Below are 25,162 nucleotides of genomic sequence, written 5' to 3' on the forward strand. Positions count from 1 at the left end.
AAATCCTTTTCGGTTCCACCTAGAGAATTTGCAATCCGTCACCAAAACGCCGACTGCAGCTAAGATTTACACGGATAGAGCAAATGATTTCGAGAATACAATTTCAATTATTCCCAAAGCCTGGACTTGCTCTTTGCTCAAGAGAGAATTATGTATTTGCTCTAAATCCCTTTTCTTTCCGTTTTTCTAATTCCTACAGAAAATGTACTTTATTTAACCTCTTCAATAAATCACCCCCTGGGCATGCCCTCTATCCATTCTCTAGGATTTATACCACATTGGCGATCATGCTATCTTAGCTCGCCTTGATGAAAATATCCGTAGGACCTGGCGATATTTTTTCGAGACTAAATAAGTGAATGTTATTAACTAAATGAGAAGTCTGTCCGGGGAATTAATATTTTTTAATCCTGAATGAAACAATAATATGGATTTAGTCTTCTGTTGATTTACAAGTGAAAGCTGACTAAATCTCCAGTGGGCAGATTCTGAATAAAACAGTCATTTATAAATTAACAGACTGCCTTCCAATGAAGCCTTCGCAATGTGTAAATCCTGATGTGCAGATGCAGAAAGTTGGTCAGGACAGGGTGTGTTCCACATTAATACATTTACCAATGAAAGCTCATTAGTGTGGGCGTTGGGGCTCCACCCTCCCCTATTGGCCAGCGCATGATGATTGTCTGTCAGGTTGAGCAAGGGTCATCCTGACAGACATTCATCATGTCAGGGCCGGGGGCTTTCCATGCACTAATGCGCACCATGCAGCTGCTGTTTGCCAAGCTGAAGCTCTCATAGGCCTGAGGAAAGTGACATCACCAGCTCGTCACAGCCCCGTGAAGATCCTTCCTCTAATGATGCTCAACTTCATTACCGATGAAGTCAGCTCTAAGTTCCCACGGTTTAAAGCCTTGACATGACTGTCAATGAGGGAATCCTCACACCACCCTTTTTGAACTCGTCAGATAGATGGGAGTTGTTGGATCAACAAGCCTCAATGATCCCACCATATCCTGTGATGAATTGGCAAAATTCTCACTCTCATTGGTTGATACTTCACATGGTTAGCCAATGAGAGAGGAGCAGGATCTTCCAGTAACACAGCACCTGACGTCTACAGCTCTCTTCAGGGTCATCATGATTCCATGGCCCACAGGCCCCACCTCCTGCCACCCACCAGTACTATATGTGGGGTTCTTCTCACTGATGCAGCTTGCAGGTCACCAGGTAAGTGGGACTTGAATGTACGGGTCCATATGTGTATATATGTATGGGTTTGTGAGTGTGTGAGAAAATGTGTAGATATGTGAATATGAACAGGTGGGTGTGGGTGTGCGCGCATGTGTGCTTGTGAATGGGTGGGTGTGAATAAGTGTGTATGTATGCTTGTGAATGAGTGGGTGAAAACACGTATGAGTATTCTCATGTGTGCTTCTGAATGGGGGTTTGAGCATGTGTCAGTATGTAAGTGGATTTCTGCTTTTAGATTGGAATGTATGACGTTACAACGCATACATTCACAACGCATGCCTTTACAATGCAGTTTTTACATCGCAACATCCTTTACAACGCATTCCATTACATGGCATGACACTACCTCGAATTTTTAGAAACTACCTTTACAACGCATTCTACTACATAGCATACTACCTTTACAACGCATACCATTACATTGCATTTAAGGTAAGTATTAGATAGTATAAGGGTAAAAATTACTATTCTAACTCAAGGGGGTGAAACAATAGGGTAAGTGTTGGATAGTGTAGGGGTACTATTTGTTGTAATGGTATTCATTGTAAAACCTGCATTGTGTTTACATGCGATGTAGTGTTATGCAATGTAATGGTATGCATTGTAATGCCTGCGTTGTAGTGACATGCTTTGCAAAGGATGTTGCGATGTAATGACTGGGTTGTAAGCGCAGTGCGATGTAATTGTTGCGTTGTAAAGGTTGTTTCCCTTTAGATTGTGATGCAAGAACCCCCCACCATGATACAACTTTTACAGTTAACCAGCCACCTCTAAAATTTAGAGTGCATAAAATATTAATGCAAGTATGAGTGTCACCACTGGTATGCTCAAAAATTGGAGTGGCAAAAGAGTTATGTACTAGTGGCTGAGGAAGGTATACACCCAAAAGTGAGTAGGTCAGCCAGAAAGATGGCTGACTTGCTGAACCCAAAAGACTTAGTGCAGTATTACTCAAATACTATGAAGGTGTAAATCACTCTTTTTTTATTTTTTCTTTGTCCTCATTTATCTTCAAATATGCTTTAAATTCAAGGATGAACGTTTTGCGCCCAACACAGATAGCCAGATATTTGGGGGGTTACTGGTCACTCCATAACGAGAGAAGGGATACCATGGATCTCCGGAAAGCCACCCCTACAGCTTCGTTATGGTGGGTCCAACCCCAATCTTGATTCTTGAATGGAGGTGCTCCAGTGGCTTCCCCAACCATTGGGGTCTGTTTATAGCATAATTTTTAATCATTGGACCAAACAACAAAAAAAGTAAACTATACCCACTCCCTGCAACGTGACCAAAATATATGTGTAGGAAAACAATTAGTCTGAATATCAACAAAATTTTAATAAACCCCAACCCAAAATATTTAATCTAAACCGAAGAACTCCTCTCCACCCACTTATCCCACATTTCCCAAAATTCGTTTTTTTCAACTTTGTACCAGATTGGTCCTAATTTGATACCCTCTGAATAGAGTGTATCCACTCATCTTCTGTAGGCGGGCAGGCTAAAATCCATTTGATGCACAGCTCTCTTTGTGCCAGAAGTATCAGGGTAAAGAACAGTGCTCTATGTTTTTTTTGTTAAAAAAACCACAGATTAAAACCATCGGAAGTATCCCAAATATTATTGCCAATGTTGTTAATTTTATTTCAAACCCCATAACATTTGAAATAGTCTTACCTACTTTCTGCCAATAAGAGTGTATTACCGGGCAATTCCAGAACATGTGCACCTCGTTTGCTTTATCTTCTCCACATTTTGGATACTTCTTAATCTCTTGACTTCCCATTTTCGATCATTTCTGGGGTGTCCAGTAGGCTTTGTGTACTGTGAAGAGGTGTTTTTTTTTTAAAGGTGCACCTTTTACATAAGACCATAAAAAAGACGTAGATACTTGCCCAATTTTTTCGAGGTCTTCATCCGGCAGGTCCTTCTTCCAAATCTCGTTGAATGAGGCATGCATATCTTCTCCGTTTTGGGCTAATGACCAGTACCACTCTGATACTTCTTTTGACTTTGTTTTGTAAGCACAGAGTTTCGAAGCCAGCCCGAGTTCCCTTTTAACTCTTTACCTACAGATCTTGCCCACCGGCTCAACTGATAATATTTAAACTTTGAGACTGAGTTCTCACGAACCGCCGAGAAGTGGGGCCAGGAAATCAATTCCGCTTCAACAATCAATTACCCCTAAGTAGTGATGCCACAGGTGCGGAGGGGGATTGCAAGGGCATCTTCCAGACACAAAGGCATTCCTGGGGAATCCCAGACAGGTGCTACCTCATTGCAATAAGGAATCTTTAGAAGGCGTCTAACTTGAAACCAAAGCTTCATAGCTGAGACCAGCATCTTTAATTTAACCTTGTTGAGAGAACTCTGTTGTAAGGGCCTTATATAGTGGAGAGAAAAATTCGCTTTCCAATAGTAATTGTCGAATTCTTTTTAGACGGAAAGCGCAGAAATATAAAATTAAGTTGGGGTTGGTATGCCTCCATAAGCTGTTTTCTTTCTAAGTTTCTTTAGGGAAATTCTTGGATTTTTGTTTCCCCAGATAAAACCTAAAAAAAGGCCCTGCATCTTTTTAAACCACATTTTTGGAAAATCTAAGGGGATAGAATTAAATAAGAATGTGTACTTTGGCAAAATTGACATTTTCAATAAGTTTGATTTACCTAATAATGAAAGTGAAAGCCCCCCCCCCCACGATTGCAGTTGTGTTCTAACTTTTTTGTAACTTTTTCAAAATCAACCATAGCAACTTTGTTGATGTTTTGGACTATTCTATTTGGATACCAAGATATCTGATCTCCTTCTTTATATATGTGCTCCTAAAATTGATATCCCATTTCATTAGTTCGTTTTTTGTTGGTTAATGTTTTACCCAGAAACCTTTCCGAAGCTCTCTAATTTAGACCGTATCTCTGCAAGCGATCTTTCTAGATTGCTGGTGTAGATTAGAAGGTCATCTGCATATAACCCATTTTTTTTCTCCCATCCATTACAACTGAAGGGGATAATGTTCTGGGAGGCTCTCAATATATACGCTAGAAGTTCAATATAAATGTTAAAAAGTCAAGTGGACATGGAACACCCCTGTCTAGTACCCCTTCCTATTTGTGTTGACCTAGTTACTTTCCCATTGATCAGGATTTTAGCAGTGGGGTTTTTATAAATGGCTTTGAATGCTGACAAAAGATTTTCACCTAAGTCAAGATGTTGAATTACTTTGAACAAAAAAGACCAGTTAACCCGATCAAAAGCTTTAGCATCATCGAATGTCATTGCTGCCAAAGGAATTTTATAGGTCTGTGCCATATCTATCGCTGCAATTAGGTCGTGAGTCAGTTAGCTAACTTGCCTCCCCTTCATGAACCCTTTTTGATCTGGGTGTATTAAACTGCCTATTACTTTGTCTAGGCGTTTAGTAATAATCTGGGTGTAAATCTTATGATCACAATTAAGAGTGAAATGGGTCTATAAGACTCACAGACTCTAGGATTTTTATCTGGTTTTGATAAGATTGTTATCATAGCCTCTTCCCACAACACCGGGGGTCTCTGACCTTCAATAAAGCAAGAGTTAAATAATTGAAGGAGAAAAGGAGCAAGTTCTCTTTTTAGAATAATATATAATTTGTTTAGGGGCAGTGGCTTTCCCCCTTTTTAGGAAACTGATTGATTGAATAATCTCCTCCTTTGATATAGGGTGATTTAGTTGCTCTTTCTCGTCTCCATGGAGTGTGGGGAAAGCTAGATCTGACAGGAATTCCTCCATACTATCTACATCAAGTGGAGTCTCATCAGTGTATAGAGTCTGAAAAAATTGGACGAAAGCTTCCTCAATTTCAGAATCATCTGAAATGATGTTACCAGTGCTCAAGCAACTGTGGTCCCTAATCCAATTTCTTGTTTGATCTACCTTAGTCTTCCACGCCAAGAGTTTACTGCAACCCTCGCCATACTCATGGTGCACTAATCTGCTGCCATCCCACTTCTTTTCAATCAAAATTTCTAGAAAGTCAGCGAGCTTATGCTTCGCAATATTAAATTCTCCAAGAATATTAGTGTTCTTCTGATCTTGTTCTAGATGTCCCTGAAGCTGATATATATCAGCTTCCAATGTTTTAGTCTCCTCTTGCACCTTCTTAGACTGGGAGAACGATATGGTTATTAAAGAGCCTCTTAAATAAGCCTAGTACGTATCCCAAATTATTTGAGGAGAGGCTGAATTAATATTAAAATTAAAAAAATGCTTTGTTTCCAACTTCAATTTATCAATTACTATAATAGTCCATCTCTGGGGGAGAGAGCTCGCTTCCATAACCTGTTCTAACACAACTGCAGAGTGATCGGACATATGTTCCGGGATATGACTAACTGCAATGATGTTCCTACTTGTGGCAATATCAACAAAACAAAAAGTACATTCTTGAGCGATGTCCATACTTTTTATTATAAAAGGTAAACTTTCCACTGGATGTCTTAAATTTATGGGCCCTCTCTCTCCAAATGTCTACAAGCCCGATGTCAGACATTAATTGTCTCAGAGCACCTCTCATTTTCTGAGTATTAACTCCTACTCTGGTTGAGGTGGAGTCTTGACTTGGGTCGAGAACCAAATTAAAGTCGCCCCCTAATATAATGTGATCGTTTATTTTCGATAGGTGAAAAAATAAAGTGTACTAAGTGGAAGGGTCATCTCGATTTGCCCCATAATAACTTACAAAAGTTATCCAAATGCCATTTATCTTAACTCTAGCGATTGACCACCTTCCCAGGGGGTCCACCGTACATTCCCCTAGCATAGCATGGGCAGCTTTTTAATTAAAATGGTTACCCCTTTTACTGTACAGGATTTTGTTGTACAAATACAGTGTTCACTCCACTTTTTGGTGTTTTAAAACCACCTCCCACTCTTCTTTAAGTAAGTGTGATTCTTGAACTAAAAAGACATTACACTCTGACAATCTTAAATATTCTAATATTCTTTTTCTAATAGAGGTAACCCTTAACCCGTTAACATTCCATGACATGTTTCTCATTTTTTTTACTTTTCCATTATTAATAGAAACCGGCCCGGGGCACATTGGATTTCCTACTATCATTTATTTTTTAAGAGAGGACACCAGAACCTACGTATTATCCTTTGCCTAAAGTAAATAAATGAGGACATTTTTTGCTTTTTTCCCACTTTCTCCCCCACCCTGTGTGTAAAATTTTAGATTTTTCCATTTTATGTGTAACCCCCCCCTCCCTTGGGGAACCCTCCCTTACTACTACTAAAGGTAAAATTGGGTACCTCTGATTCTTTGGCTCTTTCTCCGGTCAGGCTTAGGTCCAGTATTTTTCATTTGGATGTGCTCTTTATCTGATTCATTTGCTTCTTCCGGATCCATGAAATTAAACATTTTATTGTTCCACATCACTTTGAGTGATGCGGGGAAGTGTAAATTTGCTGTAGCACCCAAGTTTCTTAATTCCTGCATCAATTTCCCCAGTTCCCACAGGGAAAGCCCTGTCTTGAGTGATGTGGGAAATGTCTGACCTAATGCGTAATGACCAGCCTGCTTTCTTATACATCCCTACTTTTAACCCTGCTGCCAGGATTTTTTCCTTGAGTACATAGGTTTTAAAATTCACTAAAATTATTTTTGGATTTTTTTTCCCAGGTCTTTTTGTGAATGGGTCCTGATGCACTCTTTGTATATCATCTTCAAGGAATTGTTTCTCAATATTGGGGGGTAATTCTGTAAGGAGGTTAAATATGAAGGTTCTAATATCTCCACTCTCCACATCCTCAGGTATATTCAGGAGCCTGATGTTTTTCCTCCTTGTGTTGTTTTCCAAAATTTCCAGCTTTTCCATCAAAATGTTATCGCCTCTTTTTATCAGTTGAATTTCCTGTGCATTTTCATCTACTTGCTTTGTAAGTTCCTCTACGGCTAAATGAGGACATTTTTAGCTATTTTCCCACTTGCTCCCCCACCCTGTGTGTAAAATTTTAGATGTTTCCATTTTATGTGTAACCCCACCTCCCTTGGGGAACCCTCTATTTCAGATATGTTGTTCAATTTAGCCTCAAACGTCTCGCAAACCGTTTGTATTTTCAATTGGTTACTCTCAGAGACAGCAAATTTGTCTCTTATTTCTGTTAGAAGGGTCGTTAGTAACCCGCCTGTGGCAGAGTGAGCTCCTGTAGAGCTTGTTGATTTTAGAGTCCTTTTTGGTTCCAGCTCTTCTACTACTGGTTTGTCACTTCGAGGGGGGTTTAGTAGCTAAATACCACTGCAATTTGCCTGAATCTCTATTCCATTAGGTTGATTTGCCATGTTGTCTTTTTCAGATGGGGGAGTGAGGGGATACTAGCACTAGCACCTTTATCGGCCAATTGGGCTAGAAGATCAAATCTATTATCTAGCCCTGTAGGCTCCATAGGTGTGTTTGGTATAGGGAGTGCACCCTGGATTTTAAAATATGACCTAAGTGAGGGTGTAATGTGGGAGCTACCTGTGTTGGCTTTAGGCTGTTTCTTTCGCCTTTAGCTGAGAGGAGTCTTTCCCAGAGGAGCCTTTGTGGTCTGAGCCAAGGCTGTACTTTGGGTAGTTTTTGAAGGCTTAGCTTGAATTGCAGACACCAAGTCTCTATTGTCCATCTCGTGGGGGACTGATTTTGCCCCCAAATATCCCTACTTCTCAGGGTGTATCTATTTAATCTATTGGGGCCTGTACTTAGACCCTCTTCTTGCTTCTCTTCCCCTTACCCACCCATTCAGCCTTCAGTTTAGGACCCCAATCTTGCCCCTTCCTCCTTACCAGGGTCATCTGTGAAGGATATACATCGGACACTGCTTCCTTCAGATCAAGCAGATCTCTTCCCTTGCCCCGTGTCAGTTGTCTGTCTGTGCTGATGTTTTGTGGGTCTGAGACTTCCACGCAAAAAGGTAGAGGCAGGCGTCCGACTACCGTTGCACCGAAAACCAATTCCAGAAGCAGCGCGTCTCCCACTCTAGATCTGCGGCTGCCCGAGGCCACCTTGTGGCCATCAGGAGGACGGGCCCGTAGTCCCAGAGAGCTTCCCCCGCCCCCCTACTCTGGTCATCCACTCCTCCCTGGGCAGGAGGCACCCGGCTGGAGGGTGGGCGGGCCAGTGACGCGCGTCCAGGGCGGCAGGCAAGGGGAGGGGTATATAACCTCCCCTCGCCATTTTACTAGCCTCCTTGCCGCTCCGGACGTCGCGCGTCGGGTCTCGGGACACTCTTTTCTCGCGGTGAGTTCGGGCCTCATGGCCTCATGGTCTCATGGCTTCGTCCCCCTCCGCCTACTCCCTCTTCGCAGAGGTTGAGCCGGGCTAGGCGTCCCGCTTATCGACAGGCCGCTGTGAAGGTGCGGGTGTTAGAGCAGTGTTGCGTGCCATCGCAGCCGACCTCGTGGTCGTGCTTGCGGTGGCCGAGCACGCAGTTATTTTGTTGCGTTCGAGCGGCTCTGAGACTTGTTAAACAAATGCTCTCATTTGTTGCAGCAAGCCTGTCAACTTGTGAGATGGTGGCTTGTGATATATATGCGGGTAGCTAATTAATGGCACCCAAAGTATTCCATTTGCGGATGCGCGCATTGCTGATCTAGAAGGGAAACAGTTTTCTAGTGTGCTTGGTTTGCCTCTGCCCTTGGATCGTTCGTAAGATAACCCACCGTGATTACATAAGGTTGTATGTAATAAACCTGCAGCAACTTTTCCCAATCTAACACTGGTGTCTGTGTGTTATTTGCGGGATGTTGGGTATGTTATGGGGCGGGGGTGTTGTTGACCTGATGTGACTATGCTCAGCCGCCTCTATTCCAGCGGCCTCCCCGCGGCCCTACCTCCACCACAACCACCACCTCTGTACTCTTGTTTGTGGCGCCGAGTTAGGAACCTCCAGCACCTCAACGCCAACCAGCCAACTGGAAACTGAAAAGCCTTCTACAAGCCGCAATGCAGTCACGCTCCAGGCTTCACGCCCTCCTGAGCCTCCCTGAAACCGAAAACAGTGCCGCTATACACCGTTCTAAGGCTCCTGAACCTGCCCAAACTACCCAGAAAGCTTCCGAAAGCCTCAACACGCATCCACCGGCTCCAACGTTCTCTGAACTTCCAAGAGCCGAAAACAAACTGCTCTGGGAGTCCTTGCATGCACCGCTGAGATCAGTCCTGCTCCGCATCCTCCCTGCTGGTCTTATCTCAGAGGCCTCTGCTAAGCCAGGAACCTTCGGCACCACACCGGCACACTGGAAGTCTTCCTGCAGAGCCACCAAACAATCCTGCACCATGCCCTGCCTGGATCCTCCTGCAGTGCAACCACCTGGAAGCACCACAGGGTACCTTCGGGCACCGAGCGCCATCCGCAGCCGCTTAGCACCGTTCGACAGCTGCCGATCCACAGAATGACAAAGTCCGCACTGGAAATCTTCATGTGAAACGAGAAAGTGTTCTCTCCTTAGACGTACTTGAAAGAGGTAAGCCCATCCATTGTTTCGCTGCTTAGAATGCCTAGGCAGAGAGAGAGACTCCGACCGCCGCTAACCGACGGCCGCCATTTTCCCCCCTGGCTCTAGTTATGGAAGAATAAGTTGGATTCCTGTAAATCACTCTTATCAAGTGCTGGAATAAATCACACACCAAAGAGATGCCTCAAAGTAGAAATGCAAGGAAAGCAATAACCAGACCAAACCATCCACAACAAACAGGAATGCCACCATTTACCTGAAAAAAACGCATACATTTTTTCAAGTATCAAGATTGAAGGACGGTCAGGCCATGAAACTTCAATAAAACTGATGACCTAATTTATAGTTTGATAAGGCACCACCAAGGCAAGAGGACCACCATAAATTGGTGGTGTTCCTGCTCTGACAGCCTCGTGGTTACCCAGCCTCCGTTAGATGTGGGTAACAGGTGGCTTTTGACAGCAGGGCCTCAACAGGCTTCACTATTAAAATACCTTTAACTGGTCACCTTCTGCTACAGGGCTGCATGATCAAAGTGGCAGAAGTCCTGCCCTAATTAGGACATGGATTCTGCCACAGATGTTTCCTTCACTGGACCGAAACACAGGACAAAATTTCCCTAACAATATAGGGAGAAATTCCCTACCAGTCAGGAACATTTTTATTTTACCTTTCAGTATCAAATTCATAGTTTGGGAATTAAATGAAAAGCAAAAGAGGAAGGCGAGTTGGCAGAAAAAAAACATGGCAGCCCGCTCAGCATTTGGAGATGCCTGCATCTGGTGGGCATTTCTGAATATGGCCGACGCTCCTTTGCTTGGAGGGGAGAGGGAAGGCCTTCACTAACATGGTGGGTTAGCTGGCCACTCATCAAACAATAAACGAGGCCTTTGATCAAAAGTCCTTTGTCGTGTTTCTCAACAGAGCAATTGTTTTAATCTTTAATGTTTAAAAGTTGGAATCATGAAGACAGTAAACATTTTTAGTAATGCTGTGTTTCTGGATTTTATGTTACCAAGCCAAATGTCAATGGGAAAAAGCATATGTGTTTGCAATCAAACAACAGTTGTGTGGCGCATCAAACTGGGCACCATACCAAGTACATCACCTTAAAGTAATACATGGAACCAAAACCAAACCATGAGACACAAGTGGTGAAGTAAGGGTGGTACAGAACCTAATGTAGGCAAGGGAAAAGGCGATCATCTACCTCCCGTCACTAAAAGATCGCCATAGATGGGGTGGAGGGGGCCCTTTGTGCCACCGCACCACTGCATCTGCTGCACTACTAAAAGCTCAGCCCCGTTCAAAACACAACATCAAAACTTTGTTCTGATGCTGCTTATACGAGCACATACTGCCCACATTTAAATCCAGTGTCCCCAGTGAGTAATCAATCAATCAATCAATCAATCAAACCATTTGTATAGCGCACTACTCACCCGGAAGGGTCTCAAGGCGCTTGGGGGAAGGGGTCTGCTATTGCTCCAACAGCCAGATCTTGAGTTGTCTCCTGAAGGTGAGATGGTCCTGGGTCAGCCGAAGGTGGATGGGGAGGGAGTTCCATGTCTTGGCCGCCAGGTAGGAGAAGGATCTGCCTCCGGCGTTGGCTCTTCGGATGCATGGTACGACGGCGAGGGCGAGGCTAGTAGAACGTAGCTGCCGGGTGGGCGTGTACAAGGTCAGGCAGTCTTTGAGGTACTTGGGGCCCAGGTCATGGAGAGACTTGTGTGCGTGGGTGAGGAGCCTGAACGTGATCCTCTTGCTGACGGGCAGCCAGTGCAGGTCCCTCAGGTGGCCGGAGATGTGGCTGCGTCGGGGATGTCCAGGATGAGTCGGGCGGAGGCGTTCTGGATGCGTTGGAGTCTTTTCTGTAGCTTGGCTGTGGTTCCGGCGTAGAGGGTGTTTCCGTAGTCCAGGCGGCTGGTGACGAGTGCCTGGGTGACCGTCTTCCTGGTTTCGGTCGTGATCCAGCGGAAGATCTTGCGGAGCATGCGTAGGGTGTTGAAGCACGATGAGGAGACGGCGTTGACTTGTCTGGTCATTGAGAGGGAGGAGTCCAGGATGAAGCCCAGGTTGCGTGCGTGGTCTGTTGGCTTGGGAGTGGTGCCCAGGGCGGGGGGCCACCAGGAGTCGTCCCAGGCGGAGGGCGATTGTCCCAGGATGAGGACTTCCGTCTTGTCTGAGTTCAGTTTCAGGCGGCTGTTCTTCATCCATTTGGCGACGTCTTTCATCCCTTGTTGTAGGCTAGTTCTGGCGGTGTCGGGGTCTCTGGTGAGGGAGAGGATCAGCTGTGTGTCGTCGGCGTAGGAGATGATGTTGACTTTGTGCTGGCATGCGATGGCTGCAAGAGGTCTCATGTAGACGTTGAAGAGGGTGGGGCTGAGTGATGATCCTTACAGGACGCCGCAGATGACTTCGGTGGCCTCGGATCGAAACGGGGGGAGGCGGACTCTCTGTGTTCTTCCGGCGAGGAGCGAGGTGATCCACTCCAGCGCCTTCTCTTGGATACCGATGTTGCTTAGGCGTTGAACTAGGGTGCGGTCGCAGACAGTGTCGAATGCTGCGGAGAGGTCCAGGAGGATGAGTGCCGCTGTTTCCCCGTTGTCGAGCAGGGCTCGGATGTCGTCGTTGGCTGCGATGAAGGCGGTCTCGGTGCTGTGGTTGGCTCTGAAACCGGACTGCGAGGGGTCGAGGGATCCGTTCGTCTCGAGGAAGGCAGCAAGTTGTCTGTTGACGGTCTTCTCGATTACTTTGGCAGGAAAAGGGAGGAGCGAGATGGGGCGGAAGTTCTTGAGGTCGGTGGGGTCCGCTGTTGGTTTCTTCAGTAGGGCGCTGAGCTCGGCAGGCTTCCAGCTCTCCGGGAAGGTGGCGGTGTTGAAGCAGGTGTTGATGATGTTCCGGAGTTGGGGTGCGATGGTGGATTCGGCCTTGTTGAAGCCGTGGTGGGGTCGGGGGTCAGTTGGAGATCCGGAGTGGATGGTGCTCATCGTGCGGGCTGTGTCTTCGGTGGTCACCGTGGTCCAGGTGCGGAGGGTGGCGGTGGGGGCGTTGGTTCGACGGTAGGGTGCGTGGATGGTGCGTCGAAGCTGTTGTGGATGTCAGCGATCTTGTGGTGGAAGAACGAGGCGAGAGAGTCGCAGAGATCTTGTGAAGGAGTGATGTTGTTGTTCCCGGTGCTGCGGTTGGAGAACTCCTTGACGATGTTGAAGAGTTCCTTGCTGTCGTGGGAGTTGTTGTCCAGTCGTTCCTTCAGAGATTTCTTCTTGGTGGTGCGGATAAGCTGGTGGTGCTTGCGGGTGGCGTGTTTGAGGGCGGTCATGTTGTCTGTGGTCTGATCGAGGAGCCAGGCTTTCTTGAGTTCGTCGGTGAACCAGGAGGCCTTCTTGCTTCTGGGTCTGCTGGGAGGTTTCTTTAGTGGCGTGAGGTCGTCGGTGCAGGCGGTCAGCCACTGCGTGAAGTTGTGGACTGCTTCATTGGGGTCCGTTGTGCTGGTGGGTGGGTTCTGGCTGAGGGAGGTGGTGAGCTGCTCGGCGGTGATCTTGCTCCAGCTCCTGTGAGAAACCTGTTGCGGGTGGTGGTGGGTCGTGGTTCTTCTGAAGCTGAAGTGGACGCAGCTGTGGTCGGTCCAGTGGAGTCCGGTGGCGTGGCTGAAGGTGATGTGCTTGCTGGAAGAGAAGACGGGATCAAGCGTGTGGCCGGCGTAGTGGGTGGGGGTGTTGACCAGTTGCTTTAGTCCGAGGTTGGCGAGTTTGTCCAGCAGGGCGGCGGTGTTGCGGTCATTGTTGTTCTCCAGGTGGAAGTTGAGGTCCCCTACGAGGATGTAGTCAGCGGAGGGGAGGGCGTGCGGGCTAATGAAGTCCGTGATGTCGTCGCTGAATTGTGTGTGTGGTCCCGGGGGTCTGTAGACGAGGGTGCCTCTGAGCGTCGTCTTTGGGTCGGCGTGGATCTGGAAGTGGAGGTGCTCTGCGGCGGAGAAGGTGTCGTTGGAGTTGGTCGTGATGCGGATGGTGTTCTTGTGTACGATGGCGATGCCTCCTCCGGTCTGGTTGATGCGGTCCCGCCGGGTGATCTTGTATCCGTCTGGGATGGCAATGGCGATGTCGGGTGCAGAGGAGGCGTTCATCCAGGTTTCCGTGAGGAAGGCGACAACTGGTGAAGTTGTGTCGAGCAGGTTCCAGAGTTCGATGGCGTGTCTGTGGATGGAGCGGGTGTTGAGCAGGATGCACTTGAGGTGGGTCTTGCTGGTGCTAGGCTTGTTGGGTGCGGTGCAGGTTCGGAGGCAGGTGAACTTGCAACCTTGCAGGTGAAGGATCTGTGGATGCGTCTTGGGGTGGCCCGGCAGCAGGTGGGGTTCCGTCCGGCAATGAGTGCGTTGAGGGCGGCGGCGTTGTAGGTCTGTTGGGTGGTCTCGCATTGGCGGGGTCCAGGGGTCCTGGCACTGGACACGGTCCAGGCACGGACGGGCACAGACGGGCTTGCCTTTGGCGCACCTTCAGCGCACAATCGGCGCGCCCGCTGCGCGTCAATGCTGCGCGTGCGTGGGGGTGACAAAAGAAGGTAGCCAGGAGGGAGGGTCAGGTGGGTGTCGGTCAATGGGCTGGCGGGGGGAGGGGCCGCAGGGAGGCAGCGGCAGGAAAGTCTGGTGCGGGCGGGCGGCTCAGCGGCGGCTGGGTCGCCCTAGCGAGCAATCAGCAGGCAGGCAGGCGGGCACAGGAGCAAAGCAGGCAGCAGGAGGAGCGTGGGGGCGACCACGCCTGGGTAAGGCACAGCGGTCGTGGAAGGCATCAAAGCAGCTTCAGCGTGTCAGTCTTTTCATAAAACAATTTTGTCACATTGCCTTTGATGCTATATATGGTTGTGGATTCAGAGTGCACTGTCACTTGACATCACTCCCATACCATCCATGCCCATTTAGCAGCACTAGAAGTACAGCAGTTTCATGCAACTGGTTCCTCTTAGAGGACTTGTGGCATTATTGCAGATATCTCAGGGCCAAACCAGTCCTGATGCCTGCGCCAGGTGCAGCGTTTTCACTACGCTAGATACAGCAGTACACTGTCGTACTGCAGTCCATGCATGTGGTACCTTTGTTGTAAATGAACCTGTGACAGCTTTCCTCTGTGTGCCTGATGCACTGGATTGTACACATGTCACACTACAGTTTTCTCACACAGCTGAATGACTGTTGTGCAATCAGCACTAGTGGCCACCGATCAGTATGCAAGTAATCTTTCATGGACGACGATACATTGGATATGTGTATACAAATGTTCCTTGTGTAACATATGGTAGCCTCATCATCCCACATTCAGTGAATGTTGCACAAGTGCAGGTCACCAGACTAAGGCCTGAAACTATGGAGAGAATTGTATGCTTGATGATTATGAGCGAAGAAGTAACTAGATTGGTTTAAGCATTGTGCATGACCCCACTACACTTGTTTAGACACTGTGCATGACTCCAATAACATCAGTTGGTGACAGACACATGTATAATATCCGACAGTAAGGGAGTACACAAAGGACTAATTATATAAATGAATGTGCAGTTTTTTGTCTATAACCCTCCATGCTAATTTATTTCTTTCACAGAAAATAGTCTGCCTGATCCCATGGCCCAAATATCCCAACTCCCTTACATCTACCCATTACACTACCTCAGTAGTGGTACAACAGAGCACACATATATACCTCTGGATTCACTAAGGTAGTGTAGCATCCTCCCCAGCAGGGGTACCCACCAATGACTATGCGCCCACGGAGCTTGGTTTTACACGTCTTTATTCATCTGTGTGTAAATGCCAAGTGAGCATCCTAAACCAGCCTTCAATGCATTCTGCTCTAACATTTACATCACAGTTCTCTTCATGAGCCAAAAGTGTTCCATCTTTTCTAACTCGCAAGACACTACATCTCCCCATCTGTTAAAAAAATATATTTTTTACAAAATATATAGATAGATAGACATATACAATTAAATCTCTGCAATCAATCTTTTTGGCACTTTAATTGTTCAATCTCAGGAAGTGGGAGCTATCACCACCAATGTTCAGGATCTGCATCAGTGGCGTATCGGCACAGCAGTCACTGATGGTTAAAACCCAGTCTCCCTTTCAACAGTTAGATCTGAGAAACGATTAGTTAAAGGCCTAAAGTGAGAAGAGTCTTTGGTAATACACTTCCGAGGGTGCTGGATAGTTATCATGTATCCATTGGTAGACACCACCACTTGAAAAAGTTCTGCATCAAATCGAGCTTCAGTTTTTCTTTGCCGCATCTGTTGTGCGAGCACTCTATCTCATTTCCTAAAGACAATGTTTTTCACACATCGTCCGTCTTTGTTCAGCATATGTGTTCATCTATTGTTTGCTCACCAAGTCTTTCTCATGAGTTGCTTTGTAATTTCTCTTTCTCTGATTGGTCCCTTGAGCCGTTTATTACTATCTCTAGCATCAATGCCTCAGGATTCTCACCTGTTGTCGAGGAGGGTGTCGAATGATGAGCTGTGAAGGTAGAATTCAACACAGTTTTCAAATCGAGCATCTTAAAATTAGAACATTGCGCTACTTTCTTTAGTGTACTCATAAACCGCTCAACAAATATACTATATTCAAATGCTCCAAGAAATCTTTAAACTCTGAACTATTGAAAGGCGTGACATTATCAGAATTTACTATGGCTGGAAAACCCATGTCGCAAAGATGCCATCTAGACTTTCAATTGCATATTCTTGAGTAGTAGAGGAAAACTCTTCAATTAATGGAAATCGTGAATACTCATTCATAATCACCAACAGGCGATGTCCATTGCCAAGTGGACCTAAAAGTCAATGGCTATTCTTTCCCAGGCATGCTTTGGGAGTTCTGACATGCTCAAGGTGTGGTGAATAGTTTTTGTAGAAAGGCAGTTGCATAGAGGACAGGCCTTTTATTCCTTTTCAACCCTGTCATCAAGATAAGGAAACCATATACAGTCTCGGAGGGCTCATTTTATGGCAACAATTCCATGATGTCCTTCATGAGACCCTTCAATAATTTCCTGGAGCAGACTCTCTGCAATCAGACTTCTCGACCCTCATAGGATAACTCCTTCCTGAGATAAAGACAGTTCATCCTAGACATTTTTGTATTTTGATATTCACCATCATTGGTTGAGCAGTCGAATGTGTTGGTTCCACAACCGTTGTGTACAAATATCCTTCAGCTTTAACATGTCACTATCATGGTTTGCGGCAGTGAAATCTGAGCTAATAAAATCGCAGCTGGTGTGTTTGATTTAACAATGAAACTGATGTAGGCCTCAACCATCTTAGAGGGAGTACTGAGACCTTGTAGCAGTACTCTAGAAAAGTAGTCAGCAGGGTATCTATCTTTTCCTGGACGATGCACAATGGTGTAATTATACTCTTTCAATGTTAGTCCCCATCGTTCAATACGAGGAGGCATTTTGGCCTTTGGATTGGCAAATATAGTCAAGAAAGCTTGATGATCTGTTACTAGCATAAAAGTCTATTTGTACAGGAAGACGTGAAATATTAACAAGCACATACCACAGCTGAGTTTTATTTTTCAGGTTGTGAACAAGCACATTCTGTTTGAGACAAACCTCTACTTGCATATGCCAACATATGCTTTAGCGGTACAAAAGGGGGTGGTGATGGACCACCCCCTTTTGTACAACATATGCTTTAGAGCATTCGAGTGTCCGCTGTGCTGTGAATGGATGGCACTTAACCCGATGGGACTAGCATTAACAACAACCTCTGTCTGAAGCTTAGGACTGAAGTATGCCATTTCCATAGCATTGTCAATGGCTCGTTTAATTCTTTTAAAACTTTACTTACATTCATATGAACAATAAAATGATGCATTAATTTTCGTCAATTCTCTCAATGGAGTACTTGCAGTGGCAAAGTCTTGTAGGTATCTGGAATAGTAACTGGCCATGCCAAGAAATGAACACACCATAGAAACATTTTGTGAATGATCAGCATTTGGCAGTGCTAGTACTTTAGCAGGATCTGGTGTTATACCTTAATCAGAAAAGATATGGCCAAGTGATTTTAACATAAGGAACTCACACTTTTCTGCATTCAAAGTCAAACCTCCTACAGCAAGCAAACAACATACTTGTGTAAGAGCATTATAATGTTCTTTTTGTGTAGCCCCAAAAACCAATATGTCATCACTGTAATTGAACACATTCATGACGGGATGCATGATACAATGAATGACGTCTTGAAAGAGTTTGGCAGTGGATGACACACCAGAACTTAGCCTTTTGTATCAAAACAGACCAGCATGTGTAGAAAAGTTTGTAATGTACCTGCAATTTTCTCCAAGTTCTAACTGATTAGAACCTTTATTTATGTCTACATGAGAGAAAACCTTTGCACCATTTAATTGCCTAATCATGCCAGCAATATGTGGACCTGGATGTTGTTCTCATTCAATTACCTTGTTTGCCTGACGCATGTCAACACATATGCATACAGCTCCTTCACTGTTCTTTTTAGGCACTACCACTAAGGAAGAAACCCATTGCATTTGACCGGTTGAACGCTAAATAATATCATGCTTAAGTAACGCTTCAAGTTCTTTTTCAACAGCTTCTTGCAAATGAATAGCAATTTGTCTATGTCTGTGAACAACAAGATGGATGTCCTCATTAATGTGCAACTTTACTTTCATAGTCTCAACTTTTTCCAAACCATGAAATAACAAAGGGAACTGACTTACTATTATGTGGTTAGCATTTATGTTGTAATTCAAGGAAATCAGTCCCATATTAAAGGCTGTCCTGGGTAGACAGGTACTTTATGCTGTGCCCTGAAGCACTTGGATGGGTGCTTGTACCTTCCCTTTCTTGTGTTTCATTTTTGCTACAAATTAACCTTGACTTTTTAAGGGCGTGGATGCAGCCCAAGTGTATACTTTGGTTTTCAATGGCATAAGTTGAGGCATTGGAGATAGTGCATTTTATTTCTGCTCAGGCATAATGTTTAATAATGGACCAGTGTAGATAATGAACGGTATTGAACAACCATTTACTAGTGGAGAAGTGTGGCTCACTGGTTAGAGGAGGCAGACCTGGAAGCAGAGATCAGCCCGGGACCAGGGTTCAATTCCCCACCTCGGCGGGTCTTGGGCTCAAAAATTCCACGGATTCGACAATTCTCGCTCCGGTGCCTACTCGATTCACGGGTTCACACTCTGCGACTCTGGGCAATAGCTTGTTTAATCTCCACAACGGCCCCTCGCGGTGGGATGCCTGGCTTTCACCTTGTGGATACCCTGCCGGGGTTATCTCACAGGGGAATACCAGGACGGGTTCCCTAAGCAAGCGCTTAGATACCGGGTTGGTGATTTGCGCTATACATGTACATTTACTTTCAGTGTTATCTTCGGACAATTTTTGAATGCTTTGGTGCTTTGGCATGTCAATCTTTGTTTGACTGACATTTTTCTTCACAAGCGGTGAAACCAACATGCACATGCTTTTCTGAGGTAAGCATCGACATGGCACAAACATTTAATAACTTTCACTTGATACTGAAACAGAAGAATTGTTTGGCAATGATTTGGATGCTGATCAACTTCGTTTAGTGTGGATTTGTCTGAACTCATGTTGCTGCTTGGCCTTGTGTATGTGCTTCTAACATTGCTTCTGGAATGTTCTAATGGCCATTTTGTCTTTGCAAATAAACAATGGGGATAAGACATTAGTAGGTTTAAGGTTGTAGTTCCTGACCTGTACCTTCGAAGGGGAGCGCAAACAACAAATGGTTGTTTTAGGAAACCCCACACCCACCTACCTAGTAGGTGGCATGCTTCATCATCGGGGCCCAGCTGGATTACCCAGTGCAATACAGCTGTGCTTCAACGCCTGAATTACAGCAGAGCAGGTTGTTGTGTGAGAAGTGTAAAGTGCTATGTGAAATGAAATTACGTGATAAAAATGTCTCTAGGAGATGCCCTTATAAAAGGTTTAATGGAAGGGTCCTAGTACATAGGTAAAAACATTGTCAGGATATGCATGAGGTTTAAAATGTACCTCTATATCCCTGAAAAAGTGTAGGTCTACTAGTTTCAGCCTTCATATATGCTCAAGAGGCTTTCGTCAGGACCAAGTCTATGTGTGTGGCCAAAGAAAAATCTCTGTTTTTCTACAGCTAGCAATTTTCTGTAAGCAGCCAGTGCTTGTTTATATATTTCTTTAGAATTGTTATCGTAGTCTTTGCGCCACCTCCTTTCTAGGTTTCTGCAACGCTGCCTTTCGAGTCTTAACAATTCAGTGAACCAAGGGGCGGACGGTTTATTTCGATTGGGCATCATCCTTTTTGGGGGAACTAGTTGGGTAAAGGCATTGTTAAGCCATGTGTTGTAGTTTTCAGCAGTCATGTAAGGGTGTGTTGCGTTATCTGATTGGGTGTCCCTCACAAATCAAATGCAAATGCATTGAAACCCTTTCATGAAGCTTTCAACAAGATGTGCTTTTTGTTTATGCTCTTTGGGGCAGATTTATGTTAACTGGCGCATCCCCAGGGATGCGCCAGTTAACATGCGCCACAGTGCGCCACAGCTCCGCCAGCCATGGTGCGCCGCATTTATAATGCGGCGCACCATGGTGCAAAAACGGCACAGATGCGTGACGCATCTGTGCCGGAAATGTGGCGCATTGCTGGAGTTGCGTCGCAAGCGCGACGCAGCTCCAGCAAGGCTCGGGGGTGCCCCATTTGAACAATGCTGCGTCAAGACCTACGCCTGCTTCAAGCAGGCGCAGGCTTTTGACGCAGCATTGGCTTAAAAGTGACTGAGTGAAATCTCATAGATTTCACTCAGCCACTTTTGTGAGGCGCACCTGCCCCGGAACGCCCACCCTGCGCCGGAACGCCCACAAGCGGCGCAGGGCTTTACAACGTGACGCATCTGCCTAGATGCATCACGTTGTAAATCTTTCGTAGGGATGCGCCACGTTTACGCCGCCTTGCGTGACGCAACAGCGGCGTAAACGTGGCGCAAGGGCCTCATAAATCTGCCCCTTTGTGTTCAAGGCATCTCCTTGGTCCTCCCCCTAGGTTAGGACCCCAAAATCATCACCTCTCTCATTGCCTAATATTTTCAATCAAAAAGTTCACTTTTGTGGATTGGTTACATGCTTTTTAGGATGTAAAATTGCTTTATCAAAGCATCTGAGGATGTTGTTGATTTAACAGCTAAGCTGTGTGATTAAGCACAGTTTTTGAACTGTACTACGTGCAATTTGAGGAGTGCGAATTAGTACAAACTACGTATGCTCCGTTAGCGTAGCGTAGTACTACGCCCAGGGTTAGACCTCACAGGTCTATCCAAGGTGGGTGATCTGTGGAAATCAGGTGAGGTGGTACCTTTTCCTTGGCTGCAGCTGGAATACGAACTAGTACATTCGGAGAATTTACGGTATCTCCAAATTAGACATGCCTTACTTGCGATTCTCCCTAAAGGTAGTGCACTCCCTGAGTCCACCCCACTCGAAGAAAGTTTTAGATGGCTACCTGCCAGAGAAGGCCATATCACTCATTTACAAAAAATTGATTAATAACATGGCAGATCTCCTGGCTCCCCTGAGGGCTAAATGGAACCACGACGTGGCAGGACTGGATGATGACGAGTGGTTGGCCGTGGTGGCCTCCCCTTGTGAGGTGACCATCTCCTCCAGGCTACGCCTGGTGCAGCTGAAGCTTCTTCACAGGTCCTATCTGTCTGGGTCATTGTTGGTACACGTGGGATATAGCTCTGATGTTGGCTGTGTAAGGCAGTGTAGGCAGGAGGGAACCTTTATCCACATACTTTGGGAATGCACAACTATTCAGCGATACTGGGAGGTGGTATCGAACTGTATGGAAAAAGTTTTGGGACAGCAGATAGATTGTAACATTAAACTGGCCCTCATACATGTATTGGGCCCTACTGACCTAAATTACAAGGAGCGAATATGGGTTACCTTGGGGCTGATGGTGGAGAAACGAAACACTGGAGGGCGCAGAGCCCACCGAGTAGCAAAGAATGGGATAAAGATATGGACTGGTGTACGGTCACGGAAAAGTCCATTTACGAAGCCAGGGGGCGCCCGAATAAATGGACGCAAGTTTGGGAGCAATGGAACACTCACAGGGGAGAAATATGTGAACCTCCTAAATCGAGAGAGGATATTGTGAATGACATCTGAATATGTTTTATTGGGGACAGTATTTATTGAGTCGGGATCACTGTCTCGAGTATCACTTGTAGCATAACGATATTGCAAATGTATTTCCAACGTGGTTTTTTTATCTGTCATGCCTTGATTTCAATAAAAAGATTTTTTTTTAAAGAAACTTCTCTATCCAAACAGTACATCTATTGCCAATATTGAATTTTTGCCAGTATCGAACCGTGGTGGTGGTTTCAAGAAAGCAGGAGCATTGTAACCATTTCTAGAAGTGGTTGATATTAAGAGTGGAACTCTCTCCAGCTGCCGTTCATCTGAATCGGTTCGTTAGATCCATCTCTGGGGGTGAGAGATGTGCTGGCCACTGACTTATCATTGATGACTTTTGAAATGAAGGCCTCAGTATTTGCCTCCATTCTCTCAGCCTTCCATAGCTTCAAAGATATCTTCAGTCGTTTCGGATTTTCACTAGCTTGGTAAGCACAACCCCTGTGCTAACTGGGTTGCGGCACCTGGCACTGCGATCATACCGGCTCACTTTACTCAGGGTCTGGTGAGTACATAACTGTTTGATATTTTGACATCCCTTTGCTTGCACTTTGTCTGCACCACTTTCAACTTGTAATGTTAGCTTGCAACTTGTGATTATTAATAGCTGCTCTTTGAAAACCTGGTTGTATCTGCCTTTAGCGTTAACGCTCCAGATCACATTTGATTGTATATTGCGTAGCTGCGTGGTACCTTCATGTATGGTCTGACCACCAGATTCTCGGTCACCGATATGTAGATTTCTTTGCAATGTGTTTGTATTTTCAACTTTTTTACAGCAATTGGAGTTGCATTTTGACTCCACATGTGGTTAGTGTTGATTCCGTACTTTGACTACACGTGGCATGCACGAGCAGTCTGCTTGGACTACAGCAAACTCCCTGGGAGAGCACTGTCGATCTTCAAGTTAATTATCCCCTAACCCATCACCAGTTGTAGCATTCTCCCTAGCAAGGGTACCCGCCAATTACTATGCCACACACTGAGCTTAGTTTTACACGTCTTTATTCCTCTGCATATAACTACAAACTCAGCATTCCAAACCAGCCTTCAATGTATTCCACTCTAACACTTATGTCACAGTTCTACAGAGTCCCTCAGGAGCCAAAAGGGTTCCATCATTTCTAACTTGCAAGACAACACACATAGGCCATCAGAGCTTTTAAGCCATATTTAACATGCCTTGATAGTAGTGGTAAAGTGCTTCTGTACTCCACAGAAGTTGTGTTCAACATTGTCCTATTTTGTGGTAATAGAAAATTAAGTCAAGATAAATAGAATGCCCTCAATACCAGGCTCCATCCAATCCCATGCCAAAATGCTGTGTCAGGTTAAAGGGGCCATTTAGCAGTTGGAAAAAACAGTCTGGTTGTATTCGTCTTTACTCGTGGTTTCAAATTGTAAGGTCTTTCATTAATACCTGGCAATCATAGCTGGCTTGCATAATATAGCCAGCTATAACAACCTTCACGCCTCTATAAGCATGTGATTGTTTCATACAACACACTCGCACATCATGCTCCCCTCCCTTACAACTCAAAGAACAGACAATGTGGTCTCCCAGCACGTGATTTCCACCTATAAGGTGTATACTTAGTATATTTGTGCCTGAGAAGCGTTCAGCAGAAGTAAACCTTGCAAACATTGAAATGTCATGGATTATTTTTAAACTGAGCTTGCTTTCAAATCATATTAAGGTGTGTCTGAGTGAATACTATGCGTGCTCCCACTCAGAGAACATTCTAGTAGCAAGCAGAGCTGCAGATAATCTGTGACGACATCACAGAACCTTGAAGCCGGCTCTGACTGGAATGTGTGTGTGAGATAGCTGGTCAGAGAATAGGGATTCTCAGATTACAATGAATAGAGACTCAGATTTCACTAACGACATGGAGGCTACCCTTATGCGTTATGCTTTTAATTGCCAATCCTGCAGCACCTTAAAAGAACTTTGCACAACAATAAAACATTCCAGAACTGGAATTTTAACAATCCATAAATAACACTACAATAGAATGTTCCTCCTCTTTTAAATGCAAAACTGTGAAGTTAATAATCCACTTCTCATTTCCCTGCATAGCTTAGCTGTCCATCCTCTTCTTTTTTTAAGAATGCGAATCTAGAACAGAGAAACAAATATATGAACCCAACTTCTCGGACTTCTAAAATGCAACTCAGAATACAACATTACATTATTCAGCTATATAACTTACTACCCCTATTATATCTCCTAGTCGCTTCTTTTTTTTTAAATTCCCTATGGAACAGGAGGGCAGGATAATGCTAGCCTACGTGTCTTTAATGAAATCCTGATTCTCTATTCATGGTAATCTGATTACAAAACCAGAAGCTACCATTATGCATGTTGAACACCACCTTCGACATATGTTCAAACGGCCAAAGCAATGTTGTGAAAATGTGCTCACATTAGACCAATCAGCTGCCTTCATAATACTTTCCAATGTGCCACCTGGCTAGCAGGCCTTACTTGCCAGGGCTCCTCTTAAAGAATGTGCTTTAAATCTTTTCATATTAACACCAGCATTACCTATCACTTCTTTAATCCACCTTGCCATCTTTATGAAGTTTACTGCCTTGAACAGCTCCACATACGAAATCAACAATTGATGTTCATTGTCACTCCTATTCTCCTGTACTCTGCGTTCATATTCCGTCAAACACTCCACTACACACAACCTCTTGCAATCATCATACTTTGAATAGAAAATTGACAAAGACATAGTTTTTGTTCTTTTCCAAATCTCAAAATACACCCTGTTTGGACTATCTGCTCTATTACTCACCTAGAAGCTCTTGACAACAGAATCACTTTTACAAGAAAAGAAGAATTATAATGTTGCTAGTTTTTGAGTAAGTCTCTTCAAACTCAAGTATTTGTTTGTTGACCAATCTTAAAAAACAACTTCAAGATTAAACTCAAATCCCACAAAATGTTATATTTTGCTCTAGGTGGTCTCCATAGTCTCATGTTTTTCAATACTCTATACATCAAAATATTACTCCCTCCTGACCTTCCTCCCACATGTTTGTGGCCTACCGAAACTGCTGATCTACAACAATTGAATGTTCGATAACTTAGACCTATCTCAAATTGCTTAACTAAAAAATTCACTATTCTCACTACAGGAGCCTCAACGGGATCCAACCTCTTTTCAACGTACCAACATACCCA

Source organism: Lissotriton vulgaris, chromosome 1_1 (assembly GCF_964263255.1).
Source record: "Lissotriton vulgaris chromosome 1_1, aLisVul1.2, whole genome shotgun sequence".
Taxonomy (NCBI): Eukaryota; Metazoa; Chordata; class Amphibia; order Caudata; family Salamandridae; genus Lissotriton; species Lissotriton vulgaris.